This window comes from Pituophis catenifer, unplaced genomic scaffold (assembly GCF_029215685.1).
Source record: "Pituophis catenifer annectens isolate HBS135680 unplaced genomic scaffold, rPitCat1.0.hap2 SCAF_2, whole genome shotgun sequence".
In the NCBI taxonomy this organism is placed as follows: domain Eukaryota; kingdom Metazoa; phylum Chordata; class Lepidosauria; order Squamata; family Colubridae; genus Pituophis; species Pituophis catenifer.
Genome location: NW_027256882.1, coordinates 256197505 through 256217630, shown reverse-complemented (window position 1 = coordinate 256217630; position 20126 = coordinate 256197505).

Below are 20126 nucleotides of genomic sequence, written 5' to 3'. Positions count from 1 at the left end.
ATTCTTTTTGGTGTGCCATTCAAATAATTCTGCTGCTTCAGACTTGAGCCAGGGAAACCATAGCACTAAAAGCACAGCCCCAGCAATGGAACAACTCACCTCTGCTTATAAATTATGTTAAGCAACATATAATGCTTCCCAATCAAGGTAACCGCTTATACCATGATCGTACATCAAGTGTTTCAGGCCATAATGCTCTGGTCACATGGGCAGAAGATAATACTAGGAGCAATATGGGGAGCAACCATAGAGACAGTAGTTAAATACTGCTCTAGGTAATGTGCAAAAGGGACCTATTGTGCAAGCAAATAATTCATTTTCTGAACAAGTTGCTGACACTCAAGGGACAGAATTATCTGGGAGGCAAAAAATAGATGGTCTATCTGGGGATTTTAGACATCTCCATTCAGTTAATGTGGTTTTCCCCTCCTTCTATTTCATTTTTCTCAACTCTTTGTCTTTCTTGCATGCTTATGCTCTCCAGGGAAGAATAGACTCTTAAATTGTGTATGATAAGAATTTCCCATAATAACATCCATTTCTTATTGGCACCTGCAGACACTCTGTATTATGAAATAATAGTTTAAGGCTTTCGAAAGTAAGAACCCCCCCTCCCAAAAAATCTTTTTAGATTTATAAAATGACACTCTCCATTGATCTGTGCTTCGGACAGGGATAGTGTCAAAACAGCAGCAGTAGCTGCAGCACAACCATACAATGTTATTGTTCAGAGCAGAAAAAGTATAAAGTCTATTAGGCTTTGATTTGTTTCTAATGGTGCTTAAACATTTTGTAAAAAAAAACAGAAAAAAGGATAAAAACAATAGCTTCTGTTCAGATAAGTTGGTTTTGCTCTTAATAAAGCAGTCAGAGATTCAGGTTGTATTCTAATATACCTTAAGAAAAGAAGACAAGTAAGGGAAGGTATATTTGAATGAAAGAACTGGCACAATGGAATTTACAGAGCTTTACTTAATCTAAGAATTTCTCCACATAATGCTAAGGGATCTTTTCTTTCTTGTTCCTATGATAGAAGCTGGGAATAAAATCAAATATACAGTCAAAAGAATTTCAAATATTAAGTTTCCTCTTCTTGGGCTTTAGTCAAATATTCTATTATGCGGTTTAACTTTTTATACATAAGTTTAGCAACTGAGGGTTTTTCCCCACAGAAGTAGGTAGAGGTAACACCTCTGCACTGGAGGAAGAGGAGGAGGAGGAGGAGGAGGAGGAGGAGGAGGAGGAGGAGGAGGAGAAGAAGAGCAAATTTTATGTCTGCAAGAGAGTTGTAGTTGGAGAAAGGGAAAGGTCTTCACAAGTTATGATGTTGTGTGAACCAGTCTAAGCAGGGGCACGGGGTACAATTATTTCCCCAAGGCATAGTTGTTAATACTATGTCAGTTTGTACCTTGATGCTTTTAAGCCTCTGTAGCTGTCCAGAGCTTAGTAAGTGAGCAAGCTTAAAAACAGAAGATTCAGATGGATGAGAAGTGATGGATGGATGAGAAGTTTATTTTTCTGAATATCAGTATGGCTCCATTTGTCATAGAGAGCAGAAAATTCCAATGCATAGAAAAGACAGTAACATTATGCAGTTTAATAACCAGGAGTATATGCTAATCTGTTGTATCGGGTAGAAATGGATGTGGTGAAAAAGAAGATATATTATGCGTATTTACCTCCACTAAATATAATGGGATTTTCCATTTGGCACATGGGTTGAAAATTATATACTTAATTCATACAACTTGGAGTTCACTTACCTTCTTGTTTTTTGAAAGGAAGATGAAAAATGACAACTATGATTTCATTATTTTCAAATAGGATATCCCATGTGGAAGTTGACTTTAGGCCTTTCAAGGCTGGGTTCTCCCCACAAAATAATTGATGCCATGATAGAACGAAAAACATTTGTCAATTATCTGCTTCATTTAATCTTAACCTCATGGAGTGGATCAAGTTGGACTTGTTATCTCTGTTGCTTTAACATGTTCCATGGAAAAGGAGAAAATTTAATTTTTTAGAATGGTTGATTACCTCAAATACAGAGAAAGGCCATTTTCACTTGCTTGTGTAAATGATAAACATTTCTTACAGCAATTCAAACAATGGTGATGATGACACAGAGAAAGTCACACAATCCAGGCATCACTTAAGATATTCAGATATCTTATTTAAGATAACTTTGCCATTTTGCCTTTCTTTTTCCTCTTTCTTCATGCAAGCTCCTTATGTTCCTCGTAAACTGTTAAATTGCACACCATTTCTTGGAAACAGATGCAATTAATATTCATCTTTAGGAGCTATTCAAAAATATTATTTGCAGTGTGTTCTGAGGCTCATGGCCAAGCAATGCCAGTCAGTATATGCTAATTTTCAGAAGACCATTTTATCATCTTGGGACCTGAAACAATCTGGCTTCTGAAAAAAAAATCTTCTTTTTCCCTGGAAAAATTAGCATGTTGTTATATAGCCACGGCTATGGCTGTATTATTGCCATATTGCTTTTGGCATAGGTTTCATATTCTAATCAGAGTGTTATAGCAATTAAGATAACATTCTCACTGTAACTGTAGATGAGTACCTCCCTTGAATTTATCTTTGTTGTTATTTCAATAAATCCAGTTTACTAAAGTATGCTATTTTTTTTAAAAAAAAAAACTAGTCTATTGAGAAGATAGTAACTATAGTTCAGTTCAAGGAAGTATTGAACTTTATGTGACCTACTGATAGTTGAACCTCAAAAGAAGGGCAGGGCTGATGCAAATTTGAATGGAAACAGAATGAAAATTAAATTTTATTAAATTGTATTAAAATTAATTATAATTGAAGCAAAACATATTTAATATGTTCAGTACTATAGCAAAATTAATGAAGGAGAAGCTTCTGGTGAATTATAATACTTGCTGCTAAAAGTCTGCTGCAATTTCAAATATCAACAAAAGAAAAAAAATGTTTTCCAACTCATAAACCAGAATAACTATATTGGTTTTAATTGCTAGTCTTCTTCTGTTCCATTTTTAAATCAGAAAAACACCTTTTTCTGAATAAGATCCAGCATATCTTTATTGGACATTTTTTTAAAAAGTAATTAATAGTAATGGAACCAACTACTTCAGAAGAAACAAAAAGAAAGAAGGAAGGAAGGAAGGAAGGAAGGAAGAAAGGAAGGAAGGAAGGAAGGAAGGAAGGAAGGAAGGAAGGAAGGAAGGAAGGAAGGAAGGAAATAAGGTTTTAAGATGGGGAACATAAAGCTATAAACCACCAACTAAAATGTAATTATAACATACAGATGAATGAAGCAGGGATGTATTCCAGCTGTTTAATCTGGACACAAATCCACTCATACCCAAAATAAATCAATTAGAAAATCACCCCCAAAACTAGCAAACAGATGTATTTGGAGAATTTGGAGTAGAATTTCAGTTTATGAAAACTCCATTCTGTATTGAATTACTTGGCAAAATTCTATTGAAATCAAAGGCATTTTTTAATAAAAATATGCTGTTGTGCTATAATTTGCAACAGTAATCCTAAGTAAGTCATATGGCAGTACTTCAGGTTGAAAGAAGACATACTCTTTTGTGGTTCCTCAGTGGACATGGAGGTGGCTCTACAGTCCCATTCTCGATGTGCAGAATCGAGTACAATGGACTTTCTGGAAGTCTACTGTTGTAGTGACTGTGGGTGTCATTCTGAGATATTATTCAGTTTTCAGTTTTTGCAGTAGCCTGTCTTTAAAGCCAGTGGAGCAGTGGTGGAATTCAATTTTTTTTACTACCAGTTCTGTGGGCATGGCTTGGTGGAGTGGTGTTGCTTGGTGGGAGTGGCTTGGTTTGTGTGGCAGGGGAAGGATACTGCAAAATCTCCATTCTCACCCCACTCCAGAGGAAGGATACTGAAAAATCTCCATTCCCACCCCATGCCAGGGGAAGGATACTGCAAAATCCCCATTCCCTCCCCACTCCTGGGGGAAGGATATTGCAAAATCTCCATTCCCACCCCACTCTTGGGCAAGACAGAGGTGGTATTTGCTGGTTCTCCGAACTACTCAAAATTTCCGCAACCGGTTCTCCAGAACCTGTCAGAACCTGCTGAGTTTCACCCCTGCAGTGGAGGCTTCATAGCACAGAGTTGTCCAGCAGTTTTGTCAGCAGCTGCAGCTTCAAGTTACTTTGGTTTAATGTCATAACGGCGCAGGGTTTCTTTCACTGCATCTTTGTAGCCTTTGTGTGATCAAGCTCAATGACTTTTTCCAGATTCTATTACACTATAGAATAACTGGTAAACGTAAGTAATCTATATAAGTAAACCTAAGCTACACAACAGAGAGGATTTAGCGAGAACTCAAGAAGTATAGTGGTCCTGATCACAACTTTGTTCGGCTTTGCTCCCCACACAGAAATGATATAACTCTAGCACCTAGCAAAGGTTTGAGATTTCAGCTAGCTAAATGGCAAGAGGATCATGATTCTTTGGCTAAGATCATGAAGAGGGAGGTAACCATAGATTAATGCCTCTACCTCCATAGGACTGCACCATTTTAAGCTTCCTATTTTTTTTAAGCTCTGGCAGTCAGGGAACACTGTGCATCTCTTGAGTGTGTATGTTGCAAGATCTAATAAGTCACTTGATATTAATTAATTAATTAATTAATTAATTAATTAATTAATTAATCACATTTATACACTGCCCCTTTCACTGTCTAAACTATTACTAAATACAAATAAATTCATTGTTCAGTATTTTTCAGGTTTTTTTTAAATGATACTTTAAAAATGGCTAAATTCAGTAGAACTTCTATGGTACCACTTTTAAAACCAGCTATATATATTATAGGACATATAACCAATTTATGGCTAACTATAGAATACATGGAATGTATATTTACTATTAAAATATAGTTTTTTAAACAATAAAAAACTCAGCTTACATTAGTTGAGAATAACATAGAAAATCTCTCCATTTTTTTTCAAATTTATTTTCTGAGTAAAAAGCTCTCCTCTGGACCTGGAATTTATAGTAAGAGAGAATTCACCAATAAAAAAAGAGTTATGTGTGCCCTATCCATTCATCCAGTAGAAACTGTATATCAGGATCTCCAAAGCACTTTTGACAAAGTCTCTCAAAAAGAGCTTCTGAGTAAATTGAATAATTCTAGGGTAACTATCTGTTTTAAAAATAATTTAAGCAGAACATTAAAAATGTATTTCTAGTAGAAAAATAGAAACAGTAACTCTGCAAAGGTTTTGTTTTGGGATTATTGCTTTTTAAGTTATCCACAAATGACCTGGATGTAGTTATGAGCCGCAAGATGACCAAAATTTGCTGATTATTCAGGATTATGCGTATGTTTCAAACCAAAAGTATTTTAAAGAGCACAAAAAGAGATCTTTCCAAACTGGATGTCTTAGTAATAAAATGACAAATATAGTTCAACAGAAAGTGAATGTAAAATGACTCATATTGTCAGAAACGTTAATAAATATACGCTGATGAGGTCTTCAGCCAGGGATTTTTAGGAAAAGAAGCAAAAGTGAAACTGACAATCTCACAGTAATTTTTTACATTGAATGTTTCTGGACGTATTAGATCGTGCACAATATTGTGTGGAAAAAGAAGTATGTTAACCCCACTGAAGATGTTACTTAGTTTGGTAATGAAATATCCAGAAGCTAAATGGCAAACTCGGAGAACAGATCCCTTCCAAAAGATAGAAGGATACGTACAGTATATTGTCTCCCTCTCATATAAAAATAAAAATGACCACTGTGGTTGCATGGTACTTCTTCTATTGTCACAGGCAGTGAGACTTCCAATAGCAGTTGCTAAGAAACACTTTGGGAGCATGCAACTGTGCTTATGTCCCAGTTGTGGAGTTCCCTTTAGCATCTGGCTGGAACAGAAATTCTAATTAGAGAGACCCATTAGTTTGCTCTGGTAAATTGTAATTTGAAATATCTTAAGGACAATTAGTTTCTTTACTTTAGGTTATTTTTATTGTTAGAATAATGAAATACTAAAGAAAACATGTCTACCAAAGGTCTAACCAATGCAGTGCTACTAAGAATAAATACAGCATAAATAAAGATATTATTTGAGAACTTGGTAGTAACACATTCTCCCCTTGACTTCCATTCCCCCCCCCACACTGTTGACCATTTATGATTAAAAACTCTTTACTATGTAATTTCCAAGCTGAGCTTGTTGATCACAAAGGTCAGCGGTTCAAATTCCTTGTATAGGTCCCCTGCGTTAGCAGGGGGTTGGACTAGATGACCTCCAAGATCCCTTCCAACTCTGTTACTGTTACACTTAATGCTACAGAATTTGTTGATCTTTATAATTATTGGTGGAGCTATGTATTTATTTATTTATTTATTTATTTTATTAAATTTCTATACCGCCTTTCTCCCGAAGGACTCAGGGCGGTGAACAGCCAGAAGATAAAACACAGAGATACAAAATTTAAAATAGATTAAAATGAATTAAATAATTTGGCTGAATTTTAAAATACCCCATAACAAATTAAAATTTGTATTTAAAATTTAAAATTTAAATTTAAAAGAGGAGAAGATTTAGGCCAGGCCATCTTGATGAAATAAAAACGTTTTAAGCGCATGACGGAAGGTGCATAGATCCGGGATCCTCCGTATCTCCGGGGGGAGCTCGTTCCAGATCGTAGGTGCCCCCACAGAGAAGGCTCTCCCCCTAGGGGCCGCCAGTCGACATTGTTTGGCCGACGACACCCGGAGGAGCCCCTCTCTATGGGAGCGTACTGGCTGGTGGGAGGCTATTGGTGGTAGCAGACGGTCCCGTAGATAACCAGGTCCTAAGCCATGGAGCACTTTAAAAGTGGTAACCAAAACCTTCAAGCACACTCGGAAGACCACCGGGAGCCAGTGCAGCTCGCGCAGGGGAGGTGTTACATGGGAGCTCCACGTTGCTCCCATAACCACCCGCGTGGCCGCACTCAGCGCCAGTTGGAGCCTCCGAGTGCACCTCAAGGGGAGCCCCATGTAGAGAGCGTTACAATAGTCCAGATGAGAGGTGACGAGGGCATGAGTGACTGTGTGTAGGGAGTCCCAATCTAGAAAGGGACGCAACTGGTGGATCAGGCGAACCTGATGAAAAATCCTCCCGGTCACGGCCGTCAAGTGCTCTTCTAAAGACAGCTGTGAATCCAGGAGGACGCCCAAGTTGCGAGCCCTTTCCATGGGGGCCAATGATTCACCCCCAATAGTCAGCAATGGCACCAGCTGACTATATTGGCACGTCGGAAACCACAGCCACTCAGTCTTGGATGGGTTGAGCCTGAGCCTGAGCCTGTTCCTCCCCATCCTGATCCGTACGGCCTCCAGGCACCGGGACATCACTTCAAGGGCATCGTTGGGGTGGTCTGGGGTGGAGATGTACAGCTGGGTGTCGTCAACGTACTGATGGTACTTCACCCCGAAACCATGGATGATCTCGCCCAGCGGCTTTACATAAATGTTGAACAAAAGCGGCGAGAGGACCGATCCCTGTGGCACCCCACATATGAGGGGCCTCGGGGTCGACCTCTGCCCCCCTGTCAACACAGACTGCGACCGGTCGGAGAGAAAGGAGGAGAACCACCGTAGTATGGTGCCTCCCACCCCCAACTCTTCCAACCGGTGCAGCATGATACCATGGTCGATGGTATCAAAAGCCACTGAGAGATCTAACAGGACCAAGACAGAGGAGCAACCCCTGTCCCGAGCCCTCCAGAGATCATCAACCAACGTGACCAATGCCATTTCCGTGCTGTACCCAGGCCTGAAACCCGACTGGAACGGATCTAGATACGACGTTTCATCCAGGTACTGGGGAAGCTGTCGCGCAATCACACTCTCAACAACCTTCGCAACAAAGCGAAGGTTGGAGACTGGACGATAATTAGCCAATACTGCCAGGTCCAGGCTTCTTGAGGAGAGGCCTCACCACCGCCTCCTTCAAGGCGGCGGGGAAGGCACCCTCACCCAATGAAGCATTTATAATCCCCTGGAGCCAGCCTCGCGTCACCTCCCGGGAAGCCAGTACTAACCAGGAGGGACACGGGTCCAACAAACATGTGGTCGTGTTCAACCTACCCAGAATCCTGTCCACGTCATCTGGGGTCACAGGATCAAACTCATCCCAGATAACATTTTCAAGACCCGCCTCCGTCACCCTCGCTGGACCTATCCAGTCGGAGTCCAGACCTTCCAGATTCTGAGTGATTTTGTCATGCAGATATTGAACAAAGTCCTCGGCTCTTCCCTCCAAGGGGTCCTCCCGCACTCCCTGGTGGAGCAGAGAGCGGGTCACCCTAAACAGGGCGGCCGGGCGATTATCTGATGATGCAATAAGAGCAGCAAAATGGGTACATTTTGCTGCTTTTATTGCCACTAGGTAATTCATCTATATGTATCGTCTATATAACATTATTTAAAATCAATTTTCCTTTAAATTATAATTTGAAATAAATTTTATCAATTTTTCCCATAATTCTTCCCATTCTGTTACTGTGCTGATTTCTTTGAAGTTTTGCATCTGCTTTATCATACTCTTGTTGATTTGTCCATCTCTGTCTCATATTTCAATAACAATTTACATACATATCCTAGTAAGTGATCTTGATATTGCATAAGCCTTCCAAATTCTGTTATCTTTTTCAAAGTGTTTCCTTCTTCTAGAAATCACTTTTTTATTTTTCAAGCTATTTATAAATATATCAACCATGATAAATTCCTACATTCATTAAGCATTTTTTTTTTGCTGTGTCTAGTTTGTTTCTTGGATGCACCAGATTGGCATATATGGTTACATTTTATTTCTGTAGTTGTCCCTGAAGTAAAAAATAATTGATAGTGAAGCTAATAGTGAAACCAGCAGATTTGTTGTTTTTAAAAGATTCCATACTTTTATCAAAATTAGTCTTATAATGCCTCCTTTCAATATATTTTCTTGTTTTGTTTCTCTTAGGGTTGAATTAGAGGGAAAGGAAAGGGTGTGGATTTTAAGGGGACTAAGACTCATAATGATCAGTGTGGCCAGGACAAAATGTATTATACTGTGTTTTCCCATTACTAACTACTTGTACATTTTAGAGGGTGGTCTACAAATATAATAAATAAAGCAGGCACACATGGATATACACACACATTTCATGTGTATTGCAAGACCAAGGTCATGCTTTAATAGGGATTCCTATGCTGAGCTTGACTTTTGATGAAGTGACTAGAATGGATTCTTCCACTGTTTCCATGATCTTGGAACAGATTAGTCTGAACATAAATTTTGATGGCAGGCACTAAAAAGAAGTAGTTGATTTTAATAAAACTTAATTAAGAGCTTACTTTCTGATTCTTTAGAAATCTTTAGAAATTCTTTAGAAAGAGATACTCTTGAAATTATTCAAAATAAGAAACATAATATCTCTCCTTTAACTATCATCTTTTTTTTTTTTTTGGTTCTTTCTTGGATTCCTACTACAGCTGGTTGATTTTTCACACTTTGCAGTCTAAATCTAACCCAGGAGTCTGAGTTAGAAACAGTTCTTGACTATACGTATAAACTATTTTGTGGCAGTTTATTTTTCTTTTTAGAAAATCACAATTGTAAAATTGTTGCTTGCAGCATCTAATTTCAAATTTAAAGAACAAATCTGTATGATTTTGTGAAACTTTTCCTCTTGGTCCTGAGTATAAAACCAAGATATATGTTGAGAAGCTGAAAAAACTCTTTATGTGGCTACTTTAAGTGGTTTTACACCATAGTAGATGCTGCAGTCACCATTAGAGACTACTTTGGAAAGAATAACAACCAATTTCATTTACTCCAATGAGGAGAAGGCACCCATCATGCCTTCTCAGTAGAAGAAAAATGTCTCTATTCTGAATCTAAGATGTCAGGATCAGTTTTATCCCGCAGAGCCTGTCCATCCGCTGCTTGAAGCAAGAATGGCTGGTTCTCTAATCAAGCTTCCTCTTGCACTTAAAATTCTATTTATATAAATTCCCTCTTCTCCTTTTGCATTGTTTCCTGAAGCCACTGGAGCACCTCTCAGTGCAATAACAAAATTGTCTGTAATTAAAGTGTGCCTACCAGCAGTTAAATTGTCTGAAAGGAACAGGTACATTTGCAAAAGGGTATCTCCAGATGATACACCTTCATCTTCTGAAGCACAGCCCAGCCTTCCATTCATGAAGAAGCCTTATTTGGCTACTTCATCACCAACTCACAGAATTTTTTGCCTTGGTGTACCAGAATAAAATAGTTGAGTCATTGTCAGTCAGTTAGATAGTACTGAGAGTAAAAAACCACTTCAGTATAATGAAACAGATTGCTATGTTCCTATGAGTACTGATGTGGGTGTGTATGTGAGTATTTTGCTTCAGACTATTCAGATAGGTAGTATTATTATTTTCTTTTTATAACTCAATCCAGTTTCCTCTGAACATCACTATTGCTTGATAAGAATCACAACTGAATGAGAAAGAGGCCCAAGAAGGAAGTTCTTGATGGATGTGTATTTAAAAATCTGATCGGTCTTTGGTCTCTGTTGAGTAGCCTATTTTAAGTGAGGGCGTATTTTGAATTGAGCAAGAGCTAGAACATGAGTGTCAAACTCAATTGTGTCACATGATGTATCGTGATGTATCGTGATTTTTTTTGCCTTTGCGGAGCCGGGGTGGGCATGGCCTGCACGTTACACATCTGGCCCATGGCCCACCAGTTTGACATTCCTGAGCTAGAGGATTGGAAAGTTTGGCTCCTTTCACTAATCCATTTCATGCTTTAGGCTGAAAGACAGGCACTGAGGGTTTCTTAGCATTCCTCATAATTCCTAATGTGAAAAGGTAGCAGCTGCTGTAGGAGGGTTTTCTTCTGAAGCATCTTAGTCACTGAAGACCATGTAGGAACAAAGATGCAGGTCAAAGGGAGGAAGCAGCAGCTGAGGTATGTAATGGAAGGATGCAGATGGTCCAATTTACACTGCAAATGGAAGGGAATTGTAACATCCTTTAGCTGCAAAGAATGACCAATATGCCTAAAAAAAGCATTACCAGAACCTTCTGTAAAGAGCAAATGAATTTTGGTGGGCAGAGAAATTAGGTGGAAAAATTTCTGTCAATATCTCAAGAGAAGAACTACTCTAGCAATATCTCAAGGGTAGGATGCCCTCATAACTGTGATAGTAAAACCAGGACTGAAAAAGCACAATAGAAGGAGTCCTGTCATGATCTTTCCCTGTGGGATTTAATTGGATCATAGGAAGAGAGGCTGTAGTCTGTTGATGAGGTTATAATTTAGAAGTGCTGTGATAGTAATTCTACCTGTGAGAATTAATCTAAAATTCTCTTCTGATGTGAAAGAATATCTAAGGCAGATTCTTTTTCATTAAATTGGATGGCAACTGTGTAAAAAATGTGGGAGCATTTGCATCACTCCAGATAGTTTAGGGTATGGTATATTTCCTCTGATGGCCAAACAGTGTATTGAGGGGACAAGTCAATATATCTTCTTTCATCCCATACACTCCTTTCCATCCAACCTTTGCCAGCTTTCTTTGGCAGCTCCTTTGCAATGGGATTTTTTTCAAGTAGAGCCAAATGTAGCACATTGAATACCCATGAGAGGAGACACAGCCAAGTCCCACTTCAGAGCAGACATTCCTTCCACATATTGCTGGATCTGTTACCCTGAAGTGTGGAACGCTTCCACAGAGACATTGTCAGAGGAGGCCAGGAGGTAGATTAAGGCAGTGACAAAAAGGTTTTATTTGTATTTTTAATGGAAATATTAGGAAAACACATGCTGTTTTATATTCAAGATTATGTTAATTATTATAATAGTTGTATTACTTTCCTAGTCTGTCTTTTCTGACTCTGTCTTTCTTCCTTCAATTCATCTCATGATCATGTTAGAAAAGTTCCCAAGAAAATCTTAAACTCTGTGGGCATTTTTCATTAGTTGACACTTTTGGGGATGACATCCTCTTTTGTTAGATCTTCCCATCCCTCTCTGAAGGATTAGGTGTCTAGCAGTTTAGAGGAAGATTGAGTAATTCTGATGAGACTGCATTACCGTAAGTATTAAATGATTCTTTTGGTGTCTTGAAATTTTGAGTTATTGATATTTTATGGGCTGCTAAAACTGGAGGCTTTTATCAGTAAAATAGAAGAGAATATAAAGAATGAAATTTCTCTTAAATTTAAAGCAAATATAAAGACATTTAGAGACCTAGGGCAATACAGATTACTTTAGTTCAATACTGCCATCGCAGCCTTGTTCTATTTCAGACTATTGCATTGAATTATCCTCCTATTGGTCCTGGCTTCCAATTTAACCTTTGGACTTTGACCTCTCTCACTGATACTCCCCCTCCTCTCCAACTGTTTTTTCCTATGTTTTTCTTTTTCTCTCTCTCTCAAGTAGTAGGTCAACATTTTACTGTGACTAATCAGAAACAACCTTCCCTGCTTTATTTTCAGGATTCCTTATTCTTACCAATGTTTTGGTGGTAGTGCTTTTTTTCCTTAAATTTTCTATAAACTTTAAGATTCTACAAAGCCAGTATGCAAATGATAAATCTTTGGCCTAGATAAGGTGTAGATGTTTGCAAGTAGAGAAATTGTCTTTTGAACCAGGATAGCCAAGGTAGCCGAAGTCAAATAAACCCCCCTGTAGAAATTGAAAATTCCTCTCTCCTTTGCCATAGGAAAAATGCAGATTCTTTAAATCCATTGGATATTTTCTTCTCTCTGGAGCAAAACAGGAGGCAATTTGAATATTTGTATAATTTTTAACCATCCTGCCTATAAATAATTTATTGGCCATGGTCAATGAATGTTCATTCTTTCATAAGAGTTTTTCTGTGCAGAAAATTGCATAGTTTATATAGAGCTATTTCAGTGGCAATTGACAATCCAGAGTCTCTCTTAATGCAGCAGAGAAAAAAAATGGCACTTTAATTGCAGAGCTACTATACATTTTGCTCTTGAAGTGAAGCAAAGCGAAAAGGATGACATATAATTTGAAGTTATTTTTAAGTGACTGCCTTAGAGCAGAGGTATAGCGTAGTATTTAGGGCTGGGCATTCAAATTAATCAAAAAGGGTGATAGAGCTTAAAAGAAGAGACCCCTTCATCTCATATGCTTTTTAGAAGCTGACTAATGATTAGTATTATGATACGAGTCATTCTACTTTTCAGTAAACCTGGCTCTTCAGTTCTACATATATGCAACAATCGAAATATATCATAAAAAAACTAGAAGATATGTGTGTGTGTGTGTGTGTGTGTGTGTGTGTGATCCAGGTTGAGCGAGATACACACATCATCAGTTGGTTCCAAATTTAGATGCACATTGCCACTATGACCAAAAGGCTCAGTTAGTTGTTGTGGTCTGCTATTGGCAGTGCACATTAGCAATGTCTGCTTATGTAGCATTATGTCATAACCTTCTGCTCTACTCTTTTTTACTATTTTCAATTTTTACTATTTTTTTGTTTTATTTTCAAAGATAAATGTTGATACATTTTTATTTGTTTTTTGAGGCATAGATTGATCAAGGATTTTGCATGACTATCTTGTCTTTACCTGATCATCTTTCCAGGATTTTGTACCTCTTTTTTTCAGATGATTGAGCATTGGCAGTTGAGGACCAATATAACTAAAAAGCAAAAAAGCACACACAAAAAAATCCCCATCTATGAAGCAAAGCAAAACCCCACCCAAGTGCCACAACAGTATCATCTGCCACTTTGCAATAATAATAATACCTAAAAAAAACCCCCCACCAAAGATAAAAAAAGAAAAGAAAAGCAGAAGCAGATTTCCAGTAGAAGAAAAGCTTTGGACTACCTTGTACATAGATCAGAGCGACATGGTCTCTCTGATCTCTTGTGATTCTAGCCTTCCTCACACATGAATAGCATTATAGTCATGAATATGCCAGATTTTATAAATGGATGTGGATTCTGCAATGTGAGATATATCAGCTTGATCATCTTTGAAAGACAGAAAAGCACTGTCAGATTGTTATGAGGGACTTCCTTTTAGGTGACTGTGATTTAACCCAGGACAGATTAAAGTTAGATAATTGACTGTTAATATGAGTCCTCTATTTTTTATCCATTGTCATTTTAAAAAACCATTTCTCCCTTTACAAATAGTTAATCACTTTGCTATTGTTTTAGGTTTTGCTTTTTAAGGCCACTCCTGAGTAGTCTTCTCTAACTGTACCTCTTCATATGCTTGCCTTTGTATTTTATGGCAATTAATTTGGCGGCTTTTGTGAGAAAAGATGCCATGTCTGTATGGAAACTGATTGAACAATGCACCTAATCTGATATTTGATTTAGACCTTTGTAAACGGAAAAGGCAGCGTGCCTTTAGCATCTAGCAGGACAAAGTGGTGTCTGTTAATATTTGATGAGAATGATTATTTTAATCAGTTTGGGATGATAAAAAACACTCACCAGAGGCTGTGTGAACATCACTGCCCATCACAGCAATGGATTTGCTGTCAAAAAGGAATTCAACAGAAGGTTTTCTTCACAACCACGCAACCAGCTCTTAAAGCAAAATTTACTTGTTCCCTTAGTATAATTGGCTTTGTAACTCTACAAATCAATGCAAAGAATATCTAGAGTACATCTAGCTTGAGCTTACTGATGCAGCATGTCAGATCATATGCATGACCTTCTGAAGATAGGGATTCAGTCAGAAGCATCCCAGAGTAAAGGATGTTGGAAAAGATTGGGCGAAAAACAAGAGTCAGCAATAACATATACTGCGTGACCATTAGATGCTCTTAAGATATTATGAGGACAGAGTTGGATGAATTGTTATATGTGGCCAACATAAATTGATGTAGCTTCAATTTAGATAGTTCCTATCATAAAATCCAGAAACTTTGATTAATGCTATGCCAATATCCATCTTTCAGTTTCTCCTATAAAGTAGACTTGTTTTTTTTAAAAAATCCATGCATTATTAGCAATGAATAACTTTAGCTATATGAATATGCATCTATTCCAATGCCATTTACAATTGCAGTGTAATTGCAACTAATTTAATTTGGATCCAGCACATGGAATCTTCTGTGCTCTTATCAGTTATTTGTTCCATACCACCTCTTTCACTGCAGTCTTCTCTGCAAACCTTGCAAGGAAATCTCAATTTTAATAAGAAAAATATGTTTCCTCCAAACCTCAGTTCTTAGTGATGGCTACTGCGTTTTTACATTTCTGTTGAAATCAGCCAGTAGCAGCAAGAAGAACATCAGTTAAATAACGGCTGTGTGTGCATTCTAGATAACATTCAAACTTCTGGGAGCTTTGCCATTAATTTCAATGGTAGTTTAAGGCTTCTGATTGCAGCTGAGGAAGCAAGAACTAAGTGAAAATATTCTATACATTTGTGGCATTATATTTTACTTGAAGTTGGCTGCTCCTGATCAATTTGATCAGTTTATCTGGCAAGAAAAAGTACAAGAACCATGTGTTTGTGGGCAATTTTGTTTGTCTTTTCATCTGGCTTTTGGCCTGACATATTTCTAGCAAACCACAGTAGTTTCTGAGACTTGAGAAAAAAAATCCTGTATCATTATAAGCCATTCAGCACTTGCCCACATCATAGTCTTTGGGCTGTATCTCACCGGTAAATTTTCAAGGGGTCTGTGGTTGGCAGTCAACTCCACAGTTGTATTTAAAAGCAGCTGGTGTGTGTGTGTGTGTGTGTGTGTGTGCGCGCATGCTTCTTCATATGTGAAAAATTTTTTTGTAGCTTTTACTATATATGCAGGATGTCTATGCAAGATGTTTAAAAAGTAGATAGCACTACTATTTACAATTACTTATTGCACTGAAAGACATTCCTAACCCAAGAGGTACTTCTTCTGCACAGAAATGCTAAAAACGTGTACTTGAAATAGGTCTTTACAAAAAAAAAAAAAAAAGGACAGTTACTGTTGCTTTTATTATGTATTTGCTTTTACTATAGTTCTATGCTTCCTATACAATCACATTTCAAAGCAATAGTCAACATTAAGACAGGGATCACAGCTCTAAAGAAGGGATCTGTAATACAGGAGAGCAGCAGGGATGTCTGGAAGAGGTGATTCAAAAAAGTCAAAATGACAACTACAGTGTGATTAAGCTCCACTTATTTTTCATTAGTGCACATAAAAAAATGGGATGGAACTTTAATTGCATCACTGGAGCTACAAATGTGACTTATTTGACCATATCCTACAGACACCCTGAAGGGTAGGATGTTGATTGGAAGTCATCTCAAAGATTTCTCCTTTTCTTTCATTATTTTCAGAAGTCAATTTATTTTCCTTGACAAAAGCAACCCATCTAGTTTCCATTCTTGACTTTTTCCTCTGCTTGTGAAGAAACAAAGATGGAATGTTTTGATTCTTTTCTGTTCTGCATTTGAATGCCCGACTTTGGTAATCATGGCCTAATATGAATCTTGTGAGGAAAATGTACACGTAAAGTAAGCTGCCCATTTGAACTGTTTCTTCTAAGTTCAAAAGCAAGAAAGAGTCCATGAGCCTCAAACGAATATCATGGCTTAAATGCTTATGCCACTATTAATGTTTAAAATTTTCCCTGGATTTTTCATTTTTTAGTTGCAAAAAGCTAGTTAGACTACTTTTTTAAATTCTGAAATATTAGTTTCAAAGATCAACATATCATGAAATAGACAGTAATAACATCAGCAGTATTAATAGTGGGAATGTATAATGAATAATAGAGGTGCAATGGCTCAGCAGTTAAAGAGGCTGAGCTGGAGAGCTGGAGAATTGTTAGGCCGGATTTGAGACTCAAGTGCCAGATGAAGTGGTGAGCTCCGTTACATGCCCCAGCTCATGTACACCTAGCAGTTTGAAAGCATACAAATGCAAGTAGATAAATAGGTATCAATTCAGAGAGGGATGGTAACACCATTCCTTCCGTATACAGTCATGCTCACCACATGACCACAGAAATATCTTTGGGCAATGCTTGTTCTGCTTGTTCTCTGCTAAGAAATGGAAGTGAGCACTACCCCTTATAGTCAAAAACAACTGGACAGGTGAAACATTTACCTGTTATAAAGAATAATAATGAGATACCTTGTAAGATCTCTAATACGGTAATGACAACAATTATAAATATATATGGGCAAGATTTCTTTATCAGGCCGAGGAAACTGAAACAGACTTGCAGATCTGAAAATGCCACTGAAATACATTTTAAACACAAAAAGAAGACAAAGGTTTCAAGTTAATAGTTGTTAACATAGTTAACAATAGTAATGAAAAAACAATAGCTTGATTTTTATAGTTTTTAATGTATTTATTAACTGTTTTAGCTCTGTTGATGCTACCCAGGTTACTTGTTTGAGATATGGACAACTATATTTAATTTAATTTAATTTAATTTAATTTCGAATTTATATACCGCCCTTCTCCCTGAGGACTCAGGGCGGTGTACAGCCAAGATAAAAAACATAGAATACAAATATTAAAACATTTAAAAATATATATAAAATTTGGCCCAAAAAATTAAAATCGCAGACTAATTAAAAGGATTTAAAAATTTTAAAAATTTCTTCTTAAGCCAACCCGGCTTGCTGAAAAAGATAGGTTTTCAGGGAACGACGGAAGGCATTGAGGTCCTGGATTCTTCTTATCTCCGTGGGCAACTGATTCCAGAGGGTGGGAGCCCCCACAGAGAAAGCCCTCCCCCTGGGGGCCACCAGCCTACATTGTTTGGCTGATGGCACCCTGAGGAGGCCCTCTCTGTGGGAGCGCACGGGTCGATGGGAGGTCATCGGTAGCAGCAGGCGGTCTCGGAGATAGCTAGGCCCTATGCCATGGAGCGCTTTAAAGGTGATAACCAACACCTTGAAGCGCACCCGGAAGACCACCGGGAGCCAGTGCAGCTCGCGCAAGAGTGGTGTTACATGGGAGCGCCATGTTGCTCCCATCACTACCCGCGCTGCTGCATTCTGGACCAGCTGGAGCCTCCGGGTGCTCTTCAAGGGGAGCCCCATGTAGAGAGCGTTACAGTAGTCAAGGCGAGAGGTGACGAGGGCGTGAGTGACTGTGCACAGGGAATCCCGATCAAGAAAGGGCCGCAACTGGCGAATCAGGCGAACCTGATAAAAGGTCCCCCTGGTAACAGCCGTCAGATGTTCCTCCAAAGACAGCTGCCTATCCAGGAGGACTCCCAGATTGCGAGCCCTTTCAGTGGGGGCCAAAGACTCGCCCCCAATAGTCAGTGATGGAGTCAACTGACTATATCGGGATGCCGGGAGCCACAGCCACTCAGTCTTGGAAGGGTTGAGCCTGAGCCTGTTCCTCCCCATCCAGATCCGCACAGCCTCCAGGCACTGGGACATCACTTCAAGGGCATCGTTGGGGTGGCCTGGGGTGGAGATGTACAGCTGGGTGTCATCAGCGTACTGGTGGTATCTCACCCCAAAGCCACGGATGATCTCGCCCAGTGGCTTCACATAAATGTTGAACAGAAGGGGCGAGAGGACCGATCCCTGCGGCACTCCACAAATGAGAGGCCTCGAGGTCGACCTCTGACCCCCTGCCAACACAAACTGCGACCGGTCGGAGAGAAAGGAGGAGAACCACCGTAACACGGTGCCTCCCACCCCCAACTCTTCCAGCCGGTGCAGCATGATACCATGGTCGATGGTATCAAAAGCCGCTGAGAGATCTAATAGGACCAGAACAGAGGAATAACCCCTGTCCCGAGCCCTCCAGAGATCATCGACCAACGCGACCAATGCCGTTTCCGTGCTGTGCCCAGACCTGAAACCTGACTGGAACGGATCCAGATAGGATGTTTCCTCCAGGAATTGTGGAAACTGTTGCGCGACCACACTCTCAACAACCTTCGCAATGAAGCGAAGGTTGGAGACAGGACGATAGTTAGCCAATATTGCTGGATCCAGGGACGGCTTCTTGAGGAGAGGCCTCACCACCGCCTCTTTCAGGGCAGCGGGGAAGTGACCCTCACTCAAGGAAGCATTAATAACGCCCTGGAGCCAGCCTCGTGTAACCTCCCGGGAAGCCAGTACCAACCAGGAGGGACACGGGTCCAGTAAACATGTGGCCGCACTAAGTCTCCCCAAAATCCTGTCCACATCATCGGGAGTCACAGCATCAAACTCCTCCCAGATAACATTCTCAAGACTGTTCCTCGTCACCCTGCCCTGATCTACCCAGTCAGAGTCCAAATCCCCCCGGATCTGAGCGATTTTGTCATACAGGTATTGTCCGAAATCCTCCGCCCTGCCTTCTAAGGGATCCTCCCGCACTCCCAGATGGAGCAGGGCGCGGGTCACCCTAAACAGGGCGGCCGGACAATTCCCTGATGACGCAATAGAGGCGGAAAAGTAGTTAGACTTTGCCGTCTTTATCGCCACTAGGTAGGCCTTAATATGCGACCTTACCAGTGTTCGATCAGATTCAGCGAGACTGGCCCTCCAACCGCTCTCCAGGCGTCTTTTCCGGCGCTTCATTTCCCTCAGCTCCTCAGTAAACCAAGGAGCCACCCGGGATCGGCATCGGGTCAGAGGCCGCAAAGGCACAACTCGGTCCAAGGCCCCACCAGCCGCCCGATCCCAGGCGGCTACCAGGTCCTCGGCCGAGTCATGTGCTAGATCCTCAGGAAATGGCCCAAGCTCCGTCTGGAACCTATCAGGATCCATCAGGCGCCTGGGGCGGATCCATCTAATTGGGTCCGCCTCCCTGCGGCGAGGGGTCGCGGTTCGAAGATCTAGGCGAAGGAGTGAGTGGTCAGTCCATGACAAGGGTTCCATGTCTATATCCCCTATAACAAGACCACTCAACCACTGGCCAGAGACAAAAATCAGATCCAGAGTGTGACCTCCCCTGTGAGTAGGGCCATGAACTAACTGGGTCAGGTCCATGGCCGTCATGGAAGCCATGAACTCCCGAGCCACCTCAGACGTTTCACCGACAGATGGCAAGTTGAAATCACCCATGACTAAAAGCCTGGGTGTATCTACTGCCACCGTGGCTATCACGTCGAGTAGCTCAGGAAGGGCTGTTGCCACGCGGCAGGGAGCCAGGTACGTAAGCAA